We start from the raw sequence: 21,229 nt of genomic DNA, 5'->3' as shown, positions 1-21,229 counted from the left end.
GTAGAGATGGTTTCGCCATGTTGACCAGGCTAGTCTCTAACTCCTGATCTCAAGTGATCCACTTGCCTTAGCCTCCCAAAGAGCTGGGATTACAGGCATGAGCCACTATGCCTGGCCCAAAGCAGCAGTACTTGTTAATTGCTGTTTAGCATTACACAGCATATTACAATTTATTTATTTATTCTCCCATTGATGGGCATTTGGGTTATTTTCAGTTTGTGCTATTATGATAAAACGACTATGAAAATTCTTCTTTTTTTTTTGAGACAGGGTCTCATCTCACTCTGTCGACCAGGCTAGAGTGTAAGTGGCATGATCTCGACTCATTGCAACCTCTGCCTCCCACGTTCAAGCAATTCTCTCATTTCAGCCTCCTGAGTAGCCTGGACTACAGGTGCTCACCACCACACTCAGTTACTTTCTGTACTTTTTAGTAGAGACAGGGTTTCACCATGTTGCCCAGGTTGGTGAAAATTCTTATATACCACTTCTAGTGTATGTAAACACTCATTTGTTTTGGGAGTAGAATTTTTCAAGAGTAGAATTTGCTGAGTCATGTGCATATAATTTTAGATAAAAACTACCAGTTTTCCAAAGTGGTTGTACTGACTTAAACTCCTGCACCACAACATAAAATGTTCCAGGTGCTCCACATCATCGAGTACTTACTTCATGTTAACAGTCCTTTTAAGTCATTCTCATGAGAGTGTAATAGCATCAAATTATTGTTTATGCACTTCCTTGATGAATAATGACTTCATTGCCTTTTCATATGCATTTTGCCCTTCGTTTATCCTCCTTGTGAAAAGAGTTTTGGGTACAGTTTTTAAAAATTGGGCTATATGGGTTTTTTTCTTAGTGATTTGTAAGAATTTTTTTATACTCTAGATCTAAGTATTGTGTTGAACTATGTTCCAAGTTTTTGTCTTGCCTTTTAACTCTCCCAATTGTGTCTTTTGATGAACAGAAGTTCTTACTTTTAATGAAGTTCAATTTATCAGCCTTCTCTTATAGCTAGTGCCCTTTGTTCCATTTAAACCCAAGGTTATAAATAGGTTCTGTGTTTTCTCCTAGAAGCTTAATTGTTTTACCATCCTCATTTATGTCTGTGATCCACCTAGAATTAATTTGGGGGTGTAGTGTGAAGTAGAGGTCAAAGTTTGTTTTTTTCACATGGCTATCTAGCACGAATTATCAAAAAGACTATCTTTTATTTGGGAGTGTCTTTTATTATTGTTGTTGTTATTATTATTATTTGACAGAGTCTCACTCTGTCACCCAGGTTGGAGTACAGTGGCATGATCTTGGCTCACTGCAATCTCTGCCTCCCAGGTTCAAGTGATTCTCCTGCCTCAACCTCCTGAGTAGCTGTGATTACAGTCAAGCGTCACTGTGCTCAGCTAAATTTTGTATTTTCAGTAGAGATAGGGTTTTGCCATGTTGGCCAGGATGGTCTTGAACTCCTTATCGCAGGTGACCTGTCTGTCTTGGCCTCCCAAAGTGCTGTGTGAACCACTGCAACAGGCCTGGGAGTATTGACTGCCATGGAGGACTCTATTTTATAGTGGGCATTGAGTTGGTAGCTACATGACATGAGTATGTTGATTTTTTCTTTTTTTTTTTTTGAGACAGAGTCTCGCTCTGTCCCCAGGCTGGAGTGGAGAAGTAGCACCATCTCCGCTTACTCTAACCTCTGCCTCCTGGATTCAAGGGATTCTCCTGCCTCAGCCTCCCGAGTAGCTGGGACTACAGGCGTGCACCAGCTAATTTTTGTATTTTTTTTTTGAGACGGAGTCTCGCTCTGTCGCCCAGGCTGGAGTGCAGTGGCTGGATCTCAGCTCACTGCAAGCTCCGCCTCCTGGATTTACGCCATTCTCCTGCCTCAGCCTCCCGAGTAGCTGGGACTACAGGCCCCACCACCTCGCCCGGCTAGTTTTTTGTATTTTTTAGTAGAGATGGAGTTTCACCGTATTAGCCAGGATGGTCTCGATCTCCTGACTTTGTGATCCGCCCATCTCGGCCTCCCAAAGTGCTGGGATTACAGGCTTGAGCCACCGCGCCCGGCCAATTTTTGTATTTTTAATAGAGATGGGGTTTCACCATGTTGACCAGGATGGTCTCAATCTCCTGACCTCATGATCCACCTGCCTTGGCCTCCCAAAGTGCTGGAATTACAGGCGTGAGCCACCGCGCCCGGCTGAGTATGTTGATTTCTTTTATCAAGAGTTTAAAAGCAGCTAACCAAAGCCAAGCCATTCTATAATTCCTTTTAAAAATAATTTTTATGGTGACTATTGCTACCTCTTCCAGTGCTAGAATACCACATATTCTTTGCCTTCTGCCTCCACCACATTCCAATCAAATGTAGACAGAGGCAATCAGGGAAGCCATTTTGTGAAGCTACCAGAGAGTATAGGCCTCTCACGTGCTACCAGTGACGGGGTTCTTTTTGCTGCCTGGCTGGTGGGTAATCCCGGTTTAGAATCCTGTCTCGAGGGCATTCTTTCCATGGCCACTTCTGTAGCCACACTTGCTTCTTCTGGGTTTCCCCCAAAGCAGAGCCTGGGCCTAGAGTTGCATGCAGATGCTTGATTTGGTATGCGATTCCAGGGAGCAGGAGTGAAGGGCCAAGGAAAGTGAAGTAGGGAAGGAGAAAAAGGCAATGCTAGGTTGCATTATTGGGTTGGCCCTGTTGCAGGAGATTGGTGTTTGTTTCTGCTGACACCTGCCGACCTCTATCTGAGGGACAAAAGAGGAAGCATTCTCCCCACTGGTGGCGAGCACTTCTGGGTGCCTCAGTCAGTCCCAGTGGGCTCCTGCGTTGTCCTACACCAAGACACCACTGAAGACCATGGGCAGGAAGCAAGAGAGTGTGACCCATTCTCTCTCTCTCTCTCTTTTTTTTTTTTTTTAGATTCAGTTGTGCTCTGTCACAGTCTGGAGTACAATGGCACAATCTCGGTTCACTGCAATCTTTGCCTCCTGGGTTCAGGTGATTCTTGTGCCTAGGCCTCCTGAGTAACTGAGACTACAGGCACCCATCAATAAGCCTGGCTAATTTTTGTATTTTTAGTAGAGACAAGGTTTTGCCATGTTGACCAGGCTGGTCTCGAACTCCTGATCTCAAGTGATCCACCTGCCTCAGCCTCCCAAAGTGCTGGGATTACAGGCGTGAGCCACCACACCCGGCCTGCCCACTCTTGAGGTGAGATAACGAGAGAGAAAAAGAGTAAAAGCCTATGTGGAGTACTTGCATCACAACCAGACGTGAGAAAGGAGAGGCACGCAAAAGCTTTCCAATGCATGTATTGATACATGCAGCTCCTTGCACCCAAGGACAACAATGCAGCCAGGTACCAAAAAGTATCTGAAGTCAAGTACCTGAAATGCCATAAGGTGCTTTCTCCATATCTGCATTTCTCTGTGCATCTGCTTCATTTTCATCCCTCGACAATACAGCTTTCTTTGCTTCAAAAGTACAAGATGGGTGGAAAACGACCATTTCATCTCTTTTGTGTTTACCTGTTTCCTGCTGAATAGGGCGGCCGGACTGAACCAGAGCTCTTTGTTCCAAGTCCAAATATCCTGTAAAGGAAATCTGATTGCTTCAGGTTGGGTCTGGTATCAAGGGCTAGTGGAGTAGAATCATGTTGTTCTAACACAGTTGCTAAGAATACAGTTCTATGGATTGGGTATAGGGCAGGGTTTTTGTCTCCTGAGCTAACTCCCTTTTGGAGGGGATAGCCTTTTAAGGTATCCACTACATTAATCAAGCTCATCAAAACCTTGTTATTTCTATCTTTGGTGTAATGCTGAGAAAGTCTTACTCTACCTCATGATTGTATAAACATTCATTTTACATTGTCTTCATATATATGTTTATTTTATTTATTTATTTATTTATTTATTTATTTATTTTTTGAGACAGCATCTTGCTCTGTCACCTAGGCTGGAGTGCAGTGGGATGATCATGGCTCACTGCAGCCTCAAACTCCTAGGCTCAAGCGATCTTCCTGCTTCAGCCTCCTGAGTGGGTAGGATTTCAGGCGCCCACCACCACACCAGGCTATTTTTTAAAATTGTTTTTTGTACAGACAGGGTCTTGCTATGTTGCCCAGGCTGGTCTCAAGTCATCCTCCTGCATCAGCCTCCCAAAGTGTTGGGATTACAGGCATGAGCCACTGTGCTCAGCCTTCTAATATTTTTATGATTTTAAAAATTTAAATATTTAATCCACCTGGAATCTATTTAGGTACAAATTATGCAATAAGGACCCAACTTTTGAAAATATGATTAGTTACCTCACCACCAATTATTTAATAATTCATTCTCTTCCCACTGATTTAAAATCCCAAATATTTCATATACCAGATTCATATATATACACTCACACTCACACACACACACACACACACACACACATGCATGCACATGGCAGTGTGTGTGTAGTACTGCTTCTGATCTTTTCCATTGCTTGGTTCATTACTATTTTAAATATATATGTAATACTTCATAAATAGTTTGAAAACAAGTACTCCCACTGATTTTAAATTTCTTTAGAGGGCCAGACACTGAGGCTCACACCTGTAATCCCAGAACTTTGGGAAATTGAGGCAGGAGGATCCCTTGAGCTCAGGAGTTCAAGACCAGCCTGGGCAATATGGCAAAACCTTGTCTCTACAAAAGATACAAAACTTAGTTGGGCGTGGTGGCATGCCTGTAGTCCTAGCTACTTGCTTGAGCCTGGGAAGTCAAGGCTGCAGTGAGCCATGATCATGCCACTGTACTCCAGCCTGGGTGACAGAGCAAGACCCTGTCTCAAAAAAATAAAAAAAATTCCTTTAGAGGAACAACTGATTACACACACACACACACACACACACACATATAACTAGCAGTTTCTTATGCGTACTAGATAATGATAACAATTACAGTTTAAGAATATATATGCATGATTAAATATAAGATATATGTATTACTTTATAGCATTCATAAATTGCATATCATCAGGAAAAGATTATATCAGTATATTGATACATGTTTCTGTGTGATAGTTTCCATGGTAACCAGTTATCTTTTATTATTGTTTTAAGTAATTCCCTTCCTGAGTGAGGATTACACATATCTCTGCCCATAATAACTCACAATGCCTTTGATATGGTCTGGTTGTGTCCCCACCCAAATCTCATCTTGAATTATACTCTCATAATTCCCATGTGTTGTGGGAGGGACCCAGTGGGAGATAATTTAAATCATGGGGGCAGTTTCCCTCATACTGTTCTCGTGGTAGTGAATAAGTCTCATGAGATCTAATGGTTTTATCAGGGGTTTCTACTTCTGCATCTTCCTCATTTTCTCTGAGGCCTCCCGGCCATGACTCTGAGGCCTCCCCAGCCGTGTATAACTGTAAGTCCAATTAAACCTCTTTTTCTTCCCAGTCTCAGGCATGTCTTTATCAGCAGCAGGAAAAAGGACTAATACAGTAAACTGGTACCAGTAGAGTGGGGCGTTGCTGAAAAGATACCTGAAAATGTGGAAACAACTTTGGAACTGAGTAACAGTCCGAGGTTGAAACAGTTTGGAGGCTCAGAAGAAGACAGGAAAATGTGGGAAAGTTTGGAACTTCCTAGAGACTTGTTGAATGGCTTTGACCAAAAACCTGAAGCAATATGGACAATAAGGTCCAGGCTGAGGTGGTCTCAGATGGAGATGAGGAATTTGTTGGGAACTGGAGTAAAGGGGATTCTTGTTATGTTTTAGCAAAGAGACTGGTGGCATTTTGCCCCTGCCCTAGAGATTTGAGGAACTTTGAACTGGAGAGAGATGATTTAGGGTATCTGGAGGAAGAAATTTCTTTTTTTTTTTTTTTTTCTGAGATGGAGTCTTGCTCTGTCACCCAGGCTGGAGTGCAGTGGGGTGATCTTGGCTCACTGCAACTTCTGCCTCCTGGGTTTAAGCAATTCTCCCACCTCAGCCTCCAGAGTAGCTGGAGGCGTGCACCACCACATCCAGCTACTTTTTGTACTTTTAGTAGAGATGGGGTTTCACCATGTTGGCCAGGCTGGTCTCGAGCTCCTGACATCAGGTGATCCTCCTGCCTCGGCCTCCCAAAGTGCTGGAATTACAGGCATGAGCCACCGCACTGGTGGAGGAAGAAATCTCTAAGCAGCAAAGCATTCAAGAGGTGACTTGAGTGCTGTTAAAGGCATTCAATTTTATAAGGGAAGCAGAGCATAAACATTTGGAAAATTTGCAGCCTGACAATGTGATAGAAAAGAAAAACCCATTTTCTGAGGAGAAATTCAAGCTGGCTGCTGAAATTTGCACAAGTAAGGAGGAGCCGAATGTTAAACCCCAAGACAATGGAGAAAATGTCCCCGGGGCACATTGGAGGTCTTCACAGCACCCCTTCCCATCACAGGCCTAGAGGCCTAGGAGAAAATGGTTTCGTTGGCCAGGCCCAGGGTCCCTGTGCTGTGTGCAGCCTAGGGACTTGGTGCCCTGTGTCCCAGCTGCTCCAGCCGTGGCTGAAAGGGGCCCACATAGAGTTCGGGCCGTGGCTTCAGAGGGTGCAAGCCCCAAGCCTTGGCAGCTTCCACGTGGTGTTGAGCCTGTGAGTCAAGAATTAGGGTTTGGGAGTCTCCACGTAGATTTCAGAAAATGTATGGAAACACCTGGATGCCCAGGCAGAAGTTTGCTGCAGGGGTGATGCCCTCATGGAGAACCTCCGCTAGGGCAGTGCAGAAGGGAAATGTGGGGTCAGAGTCCCTACTGGGGCACCAACTAGTGGAGCCTTGAGAAGAGGGCCACCGTCCTCCAGACCCCAGAATAGTGGATCAACCAACAGCTTGCACTGTGCACCTGGAAAAGCCACAGACACTCAACACCAGCCTGTGAAAGCAGCTGGAGGGAGGGAGGCTGTACCCTGCAAAGTCACAGGGGTGTAGCTGCCCAAGACCATGGGAACCCACCTCTTGCATCAACATGACTTGGATGTGAGACCTGGAGTCAAAGGAGATCATTCTGGAACTTTAAAATTTGACTGCCCTGCTAGATTTCGGACTTGCAAGGGCCCTGTAACCCCTTTGTTTTGGCCAATTTCTCCCATTTGGAATGGCTGTATTTACCCAATACCTGTACATCCATTGTATCTAGAAAGTAAGAGCTTGCTTTTGATTTTACAGGCTCATAGGTGAAAGGGACTTGCCTTGTCTCAGATGAGACTTTGGACTGTGGACTTTTAAGTTAATGCTGAAATGAGTTAAGACTTTGAGGGACTGTTGGAGAGGTATGATTGGCTTTGAAATGTGTGAACATGAGATTTGGAGGGGCCAAGGGTGGAATGATATGGTTTGGCTGTGTCCCCACCCAAATCTCATCTTGGATTGTACTCCCATGATTCCCACGTGTTGTGGGAGGGACCCACTGGGAGATAATTTGAATCATGGGTGTGGGGGGTCTTTAACAGCAGCATGAAAATGGACTAATATAGCCTTCTGTGGAAAAAGCACACATTCCTGCTCCATTGATGTTGGTCTTAGACATGTGGCTTGTTTTGGCCAATGGCAGGTGAGCGGATGTGACTTATATTATGTTGAAATAAAAGTGTTGATCATTCTTGTGTGTTTTTACTAACTCTCTCCTCTTTTTCCTGTGCCCTGAGAATGGCACATCTCGGCTATTGAAGAAGACACATGGAGCGGGAGAAGAACTACCATCAACCCCATGGCTAATGAGCAACATGAATGAGATATAATCCTTCATTGTTTTAAACCATGGTGATTTGGGGGTTGTTACTGCAGCCTTCCTAGTAAATGCTGACGAGGACACCTGGCATGCTCACTGTTGACAGTCAAATTTTGACTGCAGTTATCATTTGGGTCAATCTGACTGACCTAGCTATCTTTTATAATGATCCAACGCAATTCTTTAACTCACTACTTTTTATAAATATGGCAAAAAAAGATTAATTAGAATAACTGAGACCTCAATGGGCATACGGCACACAAATGTTACTCAACAGTTATCTTAAATATAGTGAAGCTGGCTGGGCGCGGTGGCTCACACCTGTAATCCCAGGACTTTGGGAGGCCAAGGTGGGCGGATCACCTGAGGTCTGGAGTTCGAGATCAGCCTGACCAACACGGAGAAACCCCATTTCTACTAAAAATACAAAATTAGCCAGGCATGGTGTTGCATCCCAGCTACTCAGGAGGCTGAGGCAGGAGAATTGTTTGAACCCAGGAGATGGAGGTTGCGATGATCTGAGATCATGCTATTGCACTCTAACCTGGGCAACAAGAGCGAAACTCCATCTGAAACACACACACACACACACACAGAGTCAAGCTGTTAAGCTTTCTGTAAATAAAGGAGACATCCTTCAGCAAGATCTAGCAACGGTGACTATTATAAATATATAGTTGGCAAAAAGAGACGTAGAATCTCAAAGAAACTGAAGACCAACAGATATCTTCAGAATCTGGATTGATTCCACGGCAGTTAAGGGACAGTGCATTATCCTTGTCATTTGAGTGCTGTGGTATTATTAACATGGCTCTGATACTCTTGATCTCTGCTCCTCTTAGTGTCCTTTTGCTTCTCTTTCTGCTACCAGCTGACTTCCTTATGGTTTATTCCATACCATTTCCCTTCCTCAAAGCTTCTGCTATAACTACCATTTATGATTTTTCATACCTTTATCTTGCTCATAAGTTTGGTTTGCTCCAGGCTACTCCTGCCCCTTCCCTTCTTCTAGGTTATCTTTTAAACTTCAACTCCCACTATTAGTTGCCCCATTTCAAATTCCTGAGAGTATGATTTTGTTGAATCCGGCTCTAGTGGGTTAAATAATCTCTACCTCCAATATTCATGTTCACTTGGAACCTCAGAATGTGACCTTATTTGAAATAATGTGGGGATTTTTTGTTTTGTTTTGTTTGTTTGTTTTGAGACAGTCTCACTCTGTCACCTAGGCTGGAATGCAGTGGCATGATCATGGCTCACTGCAACCTCGACCTCCTGAGCTCAGACAATCCTCCCACCTCAGCCTCCCAAGTAGCTGGGACTATAGGCACATGCCATGACACCTGGCTTATTTTTGTATTTTTTTATAGAGATGGAATCTCACTATGTTGCCCAGGCTGGTCTTGAACTCCTGGGCTCAAGCAATCCTCCTGCTTCGGCCTCCCAGTGTGCTAGGATTATAGGTGTGAGCCACTGCACCCAGCCTAAAACCCAATCTTTATTGCATCTCTTTCTGCTAACCAACTGGCTTCCTTACAATAAATAATTTAATTTATTAAAATAAATATTTATTGATTGACATACATTATTTTCTTCTTTAGTAATGATTATTACTGATTAGCAGATAGTAATTTGAGCCTGAAAATTAGTGGGTTGTATCAGAACAGGCAGTAGGATAAGTTTGGCCCATGGGCTATAGTTTGCCAACTCCTGCTATAGAAGAAAGTTGCTGTTGCTTGTTCACCAAAAATCAATCTTATTTTCCTAATAGGACCCTAATTTCCTTCTGGGAACCTTTCCCCTAGCCCTACCTGTCATTGAAAATGATCAGTGTGCACACTTCCAGTAATGCCACAGAAGCATGAGGCCCTGGCTACAGTGACTGGTTCCATCTGAGTGAATATTACAGTTGCATGGGATCTACTTTTTCTGTTTTGAGACAGGGTCTTTCTGCGTCGCCCAGGCTGGAGTGCAGTGACGAGATCATGGCTCATGTAGCCTCGACCTCCAAGCCTCAAGCAATCTTCCCACCTCAGCCTCCTGAGTAGCTGGGACCACAGACACATGCCACCATACCTGGCTAATTTTTAAAATTTTGGGTAGAGACAAAGTCTCTCTAGGTTGCCCAGGCTGGTCTCAAATTCCTGGGCTCAAGTGATCCAACTGCCTCGCCCTCGCAAAGTGCTGAGATGACAGGCTGAGCCACCACACACTCTGCCTTGTTTTTCTTTTTCCACAGGAACCTGTGGTGATAAGGAAGATGTGAGCCTGGAGATACAGAAGCTACCACTGAAGCTGACACAGCAAAAGGCAGTGCCAAGGAACTAAAAGAAAACAAATTTTGATTACATTTTTGGAGTTCATGGGTCAAGCAGTTCATGACACTGAAGCTTTTCTGCTACATGAATAAATAACTTTTTCTTTGCTGTTAAAGTGGGTTTGTGCTGGCTTCTCTATCACTCACAACAACTAGATACTAACTGAGGCAATACTTCCTACCTCTTACACACATTATACCCATAAAACAGAAACAACATCTAAAATTAGATTTCAACACAACTACCAAAGCAGAAAAGTTCAAACCAACAAGTTATGGATACTGTGTTACTGAAACTACATTTCTCCTTCCAATGTGAGTATGGTGTTGGTGAACATGTTGCGTGTTGATTCTGCTAGTCTTTGTGTCCTGCACATAGGGTGTGGACTGTGTAATGAATCGTTTCTTCATTATTTTTCTCAGCTTGCATGGTTGCATCACCTCCATTCACAGAGCTCACTGTGACAGCATTTAACCTTGTCTTGGTACAAGTGTGTAATTTACATAATAGTCACCTCTGTACTTTCCTCAGTAACTTAAACAAAGGAGGCCATCACTCACCGTGCTTGCCTTTCAAATTAGATTTGATATCAAATTAAAGTCTCATTTTATTAAATTTCTGAAGCCAAAGTCTTTGACCTATGAAAGTATGTTTCAATTATGAATGGAAAAGAGAAGCTTTGTGTTATTAACAGGAAAAGAATTCAAGTGTGACGGTTGTGTCAATGCCATTGGGACATGCCAGTGCTCAGTAACTCAACAGACAAGCCTACTAGACCTGCTTTACTCATTCGTGGCCCTGTTTCTTCACTTTCTACTGACTCCCACCTGTGTTTCATAATTCTCTACATTGATGTGGTTTATTACTTCTAATCGGGACCTTAAACTAATTGTGAAACTTGTTAGAGTCTCTTGGTGTAAAATTGTCTTCATACAATTAGAATGTTATAATCTGGACCTACCAATATGAACAAGTGAACAAATGTGCTGTTTATTTTAACCAGCAGTGCTGTTTTAGTTAGCTATTTATCTCCCAAATCTCAAAAACACTCAGTAGCTTACAACATGAAGCTGTTTTTTTTTTGTTGTTTTTTTTGTTTTTTGTTTTTTTTTTGCTTATAGGTCTGTGGGTCAGATGGGGTAGCTCTGCTTCAGGTTGTAGGTCATCTCGGCTTGGCAGACTTTAAGTTAAACATAAGACTGTGTGTCTCATTTTGGGGCCCACACTGAAGGGAGAGCAGCTAGCTGGTGCATGCTGTCTTCATGGCAATCACAGGGGTGCGAGAGGCGGAGCTGAAGGACACAAGCCCATTTAAGTCTTTTGTGTGTGTCATGTTCAGTGACATTCCATGTCCAGAGCCAGCTACATGGGTGGATCATGAATAGAGGGGAGAAATGCACCCCACCCACTTCAGTGAGCTTTAGGTTTACATGGCTGAGGGATGGAGGGAAGAATTTTGGACAATAATCTCATCTAGTACATATGGCTTCAATTTGTATGAACCCTGTCTCTACTCCTCCAACCCTCTGATCTCAATTGCTATTGCTAATATGCCCTGTGGGAGTGAGAGGGCTTTCTATAAGAAAGAGAATGACTTCCAGATAGCTTATTGGCCATCAATCTAGGAGCTGTTACAGCTGAGAAACATTTTGACCCAACCCTCTGGCTTCTTTGTTGATTTATTTTTCTGATACAATTCATGTTTTTAAATATTAAGCTTTAATGAAGTTAATGTGTTTTAATGCAGTAAAAAATAAAGCATATATGATTCTATCATTTGTAAATATACAATATAACTAGTAAGAAATAAGGGGTCTCATTCACACCCAGATTTATAGGACCCAGCACTATGTGCTGGGTATATAATAGAAGCTCAGTATTTGTTGATTGAAGTGCTTTTTCTTATTTACTATTGATTATTATTGATTAACATATAATAATTTGGGCCTGAAATAGACATTTCCCTTTTTAATATAATTATATATATGTGCATATCATATCATTAATATCCTCTGACTTTATTAGTGTCTGTTAACCATGTCGGAAAAAGTAAAGGTGTTTATAATGCATGCACAGAAAAATGATACGTTTGTGTTCGCTGTTTTTAGGACCAAGAAAAAATTATTGGTTGCTGTTTTCTCAGTTTTGGTGCTTTTAAAAATAAATTTTACTGTGCATATTTGAGTTTTACAACATCAACATCATGTTATGAGATACATATAGATAGTAACATGATTACTATATTCTCAGTTTTGTTTTAAAAGAATACTTGTTTCTATATCCTTTTGATGTGGTAAGAGACCTCAGGAGAATATCTAAATGGATAGTTAGAAATATGTGTCAATATAAGCAAAATCAAATTTTCAAGATTGTAAGTATCAGCCAATGAAAATGCCAGTTAAAATTACTTTTAAATAGTATTTAAAATTAAAATTATGTATGATGCAGATATAAAAGATACAAATTTTTTATATAAATTACAAAATTGTTTTCTTCATGAAAGGAAAAAACTAATTCCTAGAGCTGATTTTATGAAAACTGAACGCATCATAAAACAAAAATAAGTTAATTGAAAGATAGTTTGCTTTGTGTCACAGGTCATCTGTTTAGAAGAGCAATACTAAAGTAACTAAATGCCTTTTTGGGCTTCCTTCAATGATCCTGAAGTTTCAGGCTATTTCCTTTGCTTTCTTCTAGGAAACATTTATTATGGCTGAAATATGCATTAATGTTTCAAGTTATAATCATCTTGCCAGATATACTTATGGCATAAAGACAGGAAGGAAACTAATACTCATGAAGTGTCTATTATATATCTTTGGTAAGGTGTTAAAAGCAATGCCGTGTTGAGAAGAGAAATATTCCCATTTCAGAAGAGAGAAAACTAGGCTTAGAAAGTTGAAATGACAGAGTTTTTTACTCCAAAATCATGTTCTTTGGCATGAGCCAAAACCTGAGAAAACTGTCTATGTAACAGTGTAGTAAACTGGTGTGAACTCCCCTTGCAAGTTCAATAATTGCAGTGTAGTAACATCAAGTTTTATTTAGAGATAAACAAATGACTTTATGCATATGTTTTGCAACAGACAAATCACAATAGTCCAAAGTCCTACAGTGGATATTCCCCAATGCCACAGAAGAGGCCCCGAGGAACAGTTCAAATGTGCACCTACCCGCTAAATGCTCCCCAGGCATGGGCGGTCCTTCCTGGCTGGAATTTCTCTTGTGGTTATTCCTGCAGTGTCTGCAGCACTGACCTTATTCCTGTCCTCAAAATCCACTTCCTCTTCTAGTGAATCTTGTTTTTCTCATGCTTCCAGACCCACTTTCCTAGTCTAGTGACACCTCTAGACATTTTTCTGTGACATTTCTTGATTTGTAAGAATGCTTCCAAACTCCTACACCAAAATACTTTTCCCTTATTTTGTCAATGACAAACATTTAGCAAGTATTTGTTGCCTTCACAGTCTACTTCTAATCCGTGCATCCTGTCCTTAAAGAGTTTATAATCAACCTAAGGAGAAAAGCTATTCCCATAAAAATAATGAGAGCTAAAGATAATAAGTCGTGTTACAAAACTTCATAGGAGGGGCCAGGTGCGATGGCTCACGTCTGTAATCCCAGCACTTTGGGAGGCGGAGGCAGGTGGATAACCTGAGGTCAGAGCAGCCTGGCCAACATAGTGAAACCCCGTCTTTACTAAAAACACAAAAATTAGCCAGGCATGGTAGCAGGTGCCAGTAATCCCAGCTACTCGGAAGGCTGAGACGGGAGAATCACTTGAACCTGGGAGGTGGAGGTTGCAGTAAGTCAAGATCGTGCCACTGCACTCTAGCCTGGGCAACAAAGCGAGACTCTGTCTCAAAAAGAGACTTCATAGGAGGGAAGGATGAACATGTACTGAGAAAGCTAAAAGTAGATGGAGCCTTGAAAGCATATGTTGACCACAGCACCCTCCCTACCACCCTGTCCCCATAATCTAACATCTTGCGCTGGTCAGCATTGAAGGACACATCAAAGATGTCAGGAACACAGAAACACAATGAGGCCATCATTCTGGAGGAACAAAGGCATCAACACACTCTTTCTCTTGTGTTGAGTCATCTTCCCTCTCATAAAGTTCCCTGCAGAGCTTTAAGAGGGTTTGTTTTCTCTTTGGACTGTGACTTTACTCTCTAAGCCCTGAGCTTATGAGAAAAGATGCCCTGACTTTGCTCTGAGCCTAAAGGGAAGACATACTTGTGGTTTCTACCTTGTCTAGCCCAGTTCACAGAGTAGATGAATATCTGGCAGAAACTTTGGTCCTAGGAATAATACATGTGCATTTCCCTGGAAAGGGCTCTGCGTCATATCTCTTTAGAGACTTTTATGCTATGCCAAGACAGTATAGCAATGGTAAATGACTAAGGGCTTGGGGTTTGAAGTCAACAGACCTGTTACGTGTCTCCGAGATGGTTGCAGTCAGTATAGCCGTGAGAGCTGAGAAAGCCCCAGAGGCCTTCAACAGAGCTAACAGCAGAATTGGAAAAATACCAGATTATTGTTCTACTGCCCTAGAATAAGTTAGCAGACCTTGGTGCTCAGGATACCTGGGGTCTGAGACTTTCTTTGTTGCTATGTGGTTCACACATGTTCATGTGAACAATCACCTGGTGAGGTAGTAGCTTTATTTTTACAAACTAGATGAGTTAATTTGCCCACATTTATGAAACTATGACAGACTGATTGATTAAATACTTTTGGGGATGTGAATGTAAGTTCATGGTTGCACTAGTTTTTATTTAATGCAATTAAAGAATTAACAACTTGAAAGTCAAATGAATAGTTCATTTTCTCCACTGTTCTAATTTACTAATCCAAGTAAACTTTAAAGTGTATGGAGATGTTGCTGAATAAATGTGTTGCCCCTCCCAAGTCATATATTTGCATTTATAACTGGCACTACGATTTGTCTTAATCCAGTTATTACTTTTTAAAAGAAAATCAGTATAAACTTGCTGCAGTGAAATCTTACTCCAAAGTCCCTTAAATATAACTGCATGGTGGCTCTAACTCAAATGTGGTGGTGGTGGTGGTGGGGTATTGTTTGGGAGGGGGTGATCTTATGAGGTCTTTTTTCCCTCCGTATCTGTGGGTTTTTTTCCCCTGAGTTAGCCCCTGGGTGACCCCACCCTGTGCCCTAAATTATACAATTATACACATGATGACCAACTACTGACTTAATCCCAGGGGCATGAGAACTTTGATCTGGCAGGTGTACAGAGGCCTTAAAGTACCCATGGATGGATATTGGGCCCTTTCATGGCAGGTAAACCTTGCCTGTAGTTCAACAGTCTCTTCTATTTTGAGGAAATCAGTCTAATAAAGATAGTAGCAACTTTTCTCCAGTTTATAATACCATTAAGTAATTTTAATTACAAAAATTAGAAATAATCTAGAACTGTCTCCAAAATATACGTCGTAAATTCAGGAGGAAATTCAGGAGTCGTAAATTCAGGAGTGGGGCAGGGAGTGGTAGAGCTTGGAAAATCCCCATATTTGGTTCCAAGAGATGCACATATTTATTTACTTCATCTACCCTACTCCCAGTATGAAAAACATTGTGTAATTGTAAGGCCAAGCGCGGTGGCTCACACCTGTAATCCCAGCACTTTGGGAGGCCGAGGTGGGTGGATCACCTGAGGTCAGGATATCGAGACCAACCTGGCCAACATGGTGAAACCCCATCTCTACTAAAAATACCAATATTAGCTGGGCATGGTGGTGCACACTTGTAATCCCAGCTACTCGGGAGGCTGAGGCAGGAGAATCACTTGAACCCTGGTGGCAGAGGTTGCAGTGAGCCAAGATCGTGCCATTGCACTCCAGCCTGGGCAACAGAGTCAAACTCTGTCTCAAAAAAAAAAAAACAAACAAACAAAAAGAAAAACATTATGTAATTGTTATGCTGTGGTATTTCAACTTAGTAGTGAAGAATGTTTTTACCTTCTTTAGGAAAAGAAAACTGAAAAGATATTATGTATCCACATTACAATTTCATTGATATTCTCTTGAAATTATATACAATCAGCCTTCTGTACTCGTGAGTTCTGCACCCGTGGATTCAATCAACTGCAGATAAAAATACTTTTAAAATTACGTCTGTACTGAACATGTAACAGACTTTTTTCCTTGTCATTATTCCCTAAACAGTTCAGTATAACGACTATTTACATAGAATTTCCATTATATTAGGTATTATAAGTAATTGTATTATAAGATGATTTAAAGTACACTGGGAGGATGTATGTAGGTTATATGCAAATAATACTATGTCATTTTATATCAGAGTCTTGAGCATCCCTGAATTTAGATATCAGTGGGGGATCCTAGGACAAATCTTCCACAGGTACTGAAGGATGACTGTATTCATTCTACATGTCAATAAAAAATTTCAAAACTGTTAGCTTTGTTTTTTCATTAGAGTTGATTCTGGTAATAAGCACAGGAAAGAAAAATTCACATTGCACACCATATAAATCAAGTTTCTCAGGCATTCCTAGTGCAATCTGATGAAAACATCTTTCCTTAAGGTGCTTTCCTTAAGGTTCCTTAAGGTGGAAAAATAAATTGCTACTTTTTTTAATGACAGATCATTGCCTTGTCACCCAAGCTGGGAGTGCAGTGGTGCGATCATAGCTCACTGTAGCCTTGACTTCTTGGGCTCAAGTGATCCCACTGCCTTAGCCTCCTGAGTAGCTAGACTCATGCCACCACACTGACTAATTTTTTTTTTTTTTAGAGACAAGTTGCCATTTTGTTGCCCAAGCTTAATCTCCTGTCTTCAAGGGATCCTCCAACCTCAGCCTTCCAAAGTGCTGGGATTTACAGGCATGAGCAACTGTGCCCAGCCTACTTTTATCAGTTATAAGTGTGTTTGCCTGCAAGCAACTGAAGACCCAAGAAAGGTAGGTTTATTTATTTATATTTTATTTTATTTTACTTTCTGAGATGGAGTCTTGCTCTTGTTGCCCAGGCTGGCGTACAATGGCGCGACCTTGGCTCACTGCAACCTTGGCTGACTGCAACCTCCGCCTCCCAGGTTCAAGTGATTCTCCTGCCTCAGCCCCCCGAGTAGCTGGGATTACAGGTGCCTGCCACTACACCCAGCTACTTTTTGTAACTTTAGTAGAGATGGGGTTTCATCATGTTGGCCAGGCTGGTCTCAAACTCCTAACCTCAAGTGATCCACCTGCCTCGGCCTCCCAAAGTGCTGGAATTACAGGCGTGAGCTACCGCGTCTGGCCAGAAAGGTAGGTTTAAATAAATAAGGAGTTTATTTGCCTCAAGTGACAAAGATATCTAGAGATAAGTTTCCAGGGCTGAGATGGTGTCTCAACCATGTCTTCATGTGGCTCTCATTTGTGTGAAAAATAGCTTCACTTCAGGCATGTCAGCGTCCCAAGTGGGAAGAAAGAGGAAGAAGAAGGTGCAAAGTGTGATGGAAGTTGCCAGCGCAACCTTTATTTGATTTTTTGTTTTGTTTTGTTTTTGAGACAGGGTCTTGCTCTGTCACTCAGGCTGGAGTGCAGTGGTGTGATCACGGCTCACTGCCGCCTTGACCTCCCAGGCTCTCACAATCCTCTCACCTCAGCCTTTCAAGTAGCTGAGACCATAGGCTCACACTACCATGCCCAGATAAGTTTTAAATTTTTTTGTAGAGATGGGTTCCCCCTGTGTTGCCTAGGCTGGTCTTAAACTCCTGTGTTCATGTGATCCTCCTGCCTTGGCCTCTCAAAGTGCTGAGATTACAATTGTGAGCCACGGGGCCCAGCATGTCCAGGCTTTAAAATAGCATTTCTAAGAAGCCTGTAGCAGAGACTTCTGTTTATACTTCATTGGGCAGAACTGGGCCACATGGCTATTCTACCTCCATCGCATGGAGTCTCGGAAAGCAAGTGTCTCACTTTGCAACCTGTGTATATGTAGAGGAGGCTGGTTAGAAAGGCAGTGAAGTGGGTGGTCAGAAAACCAGCTCTTAATATGCCATCACTAATGCGGGATTCTTCTCTTACTGATTTCTTGTCATGTGGAATTACTTTAAACAAACAAAAAATTTTCAGTTCAGAAGTTCTAGTTTAGGAATGCAGTGTCCTTACCACTTATTTCCTCTTTTAAATGATAGATTTGGGCTGTCTTGTCTTGAAATAGCTACTTATTGTAGCTTGTGTTTTGAGAGCAGCCTATCTAAGATCAAATGACAAAATGAAGGGAAACATCTTGTGACCTTTTTGGTTTTAGTCATTTGGGATCTATTTCTTGCCAGGACAGACAGTTCAGTATTTTGAAATATTCTGGTGTTTATTTGTTCAAGACCAAGACAGAACCATCATGAATAATGAATATACAAAGAAAGAACCAAGGCATGAAATATACATTTTTGAAACTCACTTGGATCTGCTGAACTAAGTCAGTTCCAATTAGAGAACTATATTATCTTTTTCTTTGGAAGCAATTTTATTAACTTACATGGGTAAAATTTCCTTAATTGTGGTTCTTAAACTCTACTAAAGACATCTGAACATTGTTGATTGATCATAAAAATACAGAATTTGAGTAGCAGATCATACTGTAATTTTAGTCATCAGATTGTTGCAACTCAGACCTTTAAAAATATTTATCTTTAAAATTAGAATAAAATGCTCTTATTAGAGAAACTTTGTAAATGATGAGAGACTATCCTTTTATAGATGCCCTATTATGAATACTTAACAGTTTGATGTATTTTTGGTTATGAAAAGAAAATAATCAGAGTTACTATTTTTTGAATATATATTCTATGCCAATAATTTAACATTTAACTTAATCCTCTCAAAAAGTCTAGGAGCTAGGTAAGGTTTTGTCCCCATATTTACAGATGAAGATAGTTACAATTAAGTAATTTGTTCAAAGTCACATGGCAAGTAGCACAGCTGGATGTGAACTTAGAAAGTCTTCAAAACTTCAACATTTTGAGGACCTGACCAGTTTAAAGAACCTAGGAAGCTGAAGTAGACAGACATAAGGGTTTACCAATACTGTTCTTATATCACTTGATTGAAGATTCTGATTTTCAGAAAACACTGATAACCCATCTATCCATTAGTAGCCTATATCTGAGAGTTACGTTGGTCCTTGTTCTTCCTAAGGGCTGAAATTTCATGTATCCCTAGATTCTGTGAACTCCTCTGTAGCATTCAACAAATTTTTTTGCCTTAATTTCCGGAGTGTTTCTGATGTGTCCTATCACAGAACACTGATACAACAGATTTTGTGACTTGAAATCTAAACATCCTTTCTGTGGGAAAATTCATTGAGTTTCCAACAGGGAACCTATAGATGAGCTTCTGAAAAACCATCCATTAGTCAGATATTCTGTTCATAAATATAAAACATTGTCTGTTCCTTGTATCCTATCCTAATCGACCTTCTAAAAAAAGTCTCTCTTTTTTTTTTTTTTTTTTTTTTTTTTTTTTGAGACGGAGTCTCGCTCTGCCGCCCAGGCTGGAGTGCAGTGGCCGGATCTCAGCTCACTGCAAGCTCCGCCTCCCGGGTTCACGCCATTCTCCTGCCTCAGCCTCCCGAGTAGTTGGGACTACAGGCGCCCGCCACCGTGCCCGGCTAGTTTTTTGTATTTTTTAGTAGAGACGGGGTTTCACCGTGTTAGCCAGGATGGTCTCGATCTCCTGACCTCGTGATCCGCCCATCTCGGCCTCCCAAAGTGCTGGGATTACAGGGTTGAGCCACCGCGCCCGGCCTCTTTTTTTTTTTTTTTTTTAAAGTCTCTTTTTTAGTGCTACTTGATCACTTTATTATTGGAAGTTATGAGCATAAGTCCCTAATATACTGACTGTAAAACTGTGTACATGTAGCCATTTCCATTCAGCAGAGACTTTATCTATCTTACATAATAGCTAGTACACCATTTACACTCAGTAAAATTATTCATACTCTTTCATTTGTTTTAGTTAAACAAGTTCTAGTGAATTTATTTATGTGCAAAAAAATGGAAAAAAACAGATGTAGTGAAAGGCTCCTTTTAACTGCTCCCAATCCCCATCCCCGCAGAGGTAAACCCAATTAACAGTTGGAGGTGGAAACTTCTAGTTCTTTTGTTTACATTTACCTACACGTGCATGTTCCCATACAGAAATATAGAGGGTTTTTGGTGTATTTTATTTTAAACACTAAATATGCTAAGGATTTGATTTGCTTATTTTACATAGCAATGTCTTGTAGTTCTTTCCATGTCAGCACAAACAGATCCATCTTATTCTTTTTAACTATTGCCAGGCATTGCATGATATGAATCTTTATGTATGTATGTATTTGTGAGACAGAATCTTGCTCTGTCATCCAGGCTGGAGTGCAAGTGGCACAATTGTGGCTCACTGCAGCCTTTAAATCCTGGGCTCAAGCTCCACCTCAGCCTCTTGAGTCGCTGGGACTACTGGTGTGTGTAGCTTTTTTTTTTTTTTTTTTTTTTTTTTTTTGGAGAGATAGGGGTATTCTTATGCTGTCCAGGCTGGTCTTGAACTCCTGGCCTCAAACAGTCCTCTCACATTGGCCTCCCGAAGTGCTGGGATTACAGGCATTAGCCACCTAGCCCAACTATGATATGAATCTACAATGGATTACATAACTAGTCCTCTTTTGATGGACAACTCAGTTGTTTATAATTGTGTTATTATTACAATGACGCTATGGCAAATATCTTTACACATTTCTCTTAGTGTACAGGTTTATCTAGGGTAAATATCTACAGTTAATTTTTTTTGGATTGAAATATGTATGCTTTAAAAATTTTAGGGAGGAGGAAGGGAGTGGGCTGAGGGCTGAGGGACTGCCTGTTGGGTGCTGTGCTCACTGCCTGGGTAATGGGATCATCCATACCCCAAACCTTAGCGTCATGCAGTGTTTCCATGTGACAGACCTGCACATGTACTCCCAAATCTAAAAAAAAAGTTGAAATTATTTTTTTTAATGTAATACATACTCAGTAAAAAATGAACCTGGCTGGGCACCGTGGCTCACACCTGTAATCCCAGCACTCTGGGAGGCCAAGGCAGGTGGATCACTTGAGGTCAGGAGTTTGAGACCAGTCTGGTCAACATGGCAAAACCCTGTCTCTACTAAAAAATGAAAAT

At 41.4% G+C, this 21,229-nt stretch overlaps 1 long non-coding RNA gene across 2 annotated transcripts in view; it reads left to right on the top strand.

The window, feature by feature from the left end:
- LOC102121749 (uncharacterized) overlaps positions 1-12,471 on the top strand; it is a 49,670-nt gene extending 37,199 nt beyond the window's left edge. The window contains exon 2 of one of the 2 annotated variants that reach the window (XR_276184.5): positions 9,986-12,471. This is a non-coding gene — a long non-coding RNA (uncharacterized lncRNA). The remainder of the gene's footprint in view (positions 1-9,985) is intronic. The other variant, XR_010586266.2, reaches the window with a different exon arrangement.
- Positions 12,472-21,229: the final 8,758 nt, after the last annotated feature.

The sequence above is a fragment of the Macaca fascicularis genome, chromosome 4 (genome assembly GCF_037993035.2).
Source record: "Macaca fascicularis isolate 582-1 chromosome 4, T2T-MFA8v1.1".
Taxonomy (NCBI): Eukaryota; Metazoa; Chordata; class Mammalia; order Primates; family Cercopithecidae; genus Macaca; species Macaca fascicularis.
This window is presented reverse-complemented; position numbering and strand designations above follow the sequence as displayed.